The following is a 663-nucleotide window of genomic DNA, read 5'->3' on the forward strand; positions in this document are numbered from 1 at the left end:
CCAGGATCACCCAGCCCCGGTGATCAGCCAAGCACCTCCCCTCCTCCTGCTCTCCTGCAGGCTGCTGAGGAGCAGCTGAGTCTTGTTCTGTGTGACATGAAATGGTACCAGTGATGATGCTGCTTGGATAATCGTATCTTCTCAGCAGCAGCACTGCAGGTGCTCTCCATGTCCAAAATGTGCGTAAGCCAGGTCCTTAGTCAACTTAAAGTTGCGTACATTTTTCTGCTAAGTTTTCTTTTATAAATCCCAAAGTTTGTGTGGAAAATTGCTTACGCAGTTTTCCAACCCCGTTTTATGTTTATTTGTTTAGCAGACTCTTTTATCCAAAGCGACTTACAATTTATAACCTGTAGGGCATGTTGTGATCTGTGGGGGAAACCGGAGGAAACCCACGCATGCATGGGGAGAACACGCAACTCCACGCAGAAAGGCCGCAGCCGAGTTTCGAACCTGCGACCTTCATGCTGCGAGGCAACAGTGCTAACCACCGCGCCACCATGCTATGTGGCACAGTGGTTAGTGTTTTGTGCGTAAGCAAGTTTTATAAATGAGACCCCTGGTCATTAAGCCAATCAGTAACAAGTTTCCTTTAAAAGGAACCCAGCAGGTTGCATCGGGTCACTGACTAGTGTCAGAGTCTTTACAGCAATCCTCATACTA

Source organism: Nothobranchius furzeri, chromosome 7 (assembly GCF_043380555.1).
Source record: "Nothobranchius furzeri strain GRZ-AD chromosome 7, NfurGRZ-RIMD1, whole genome shotgun sequence".
In the NCBI taxonomy this organism is placed as follows: domain Eukaryota; kingdom Metazoa; phylum Chordata; class Actinopteri; order Cyprinodontiformes; family Nothobranchiidae; genus Nothobranchius; species Nothobranchius furzeri.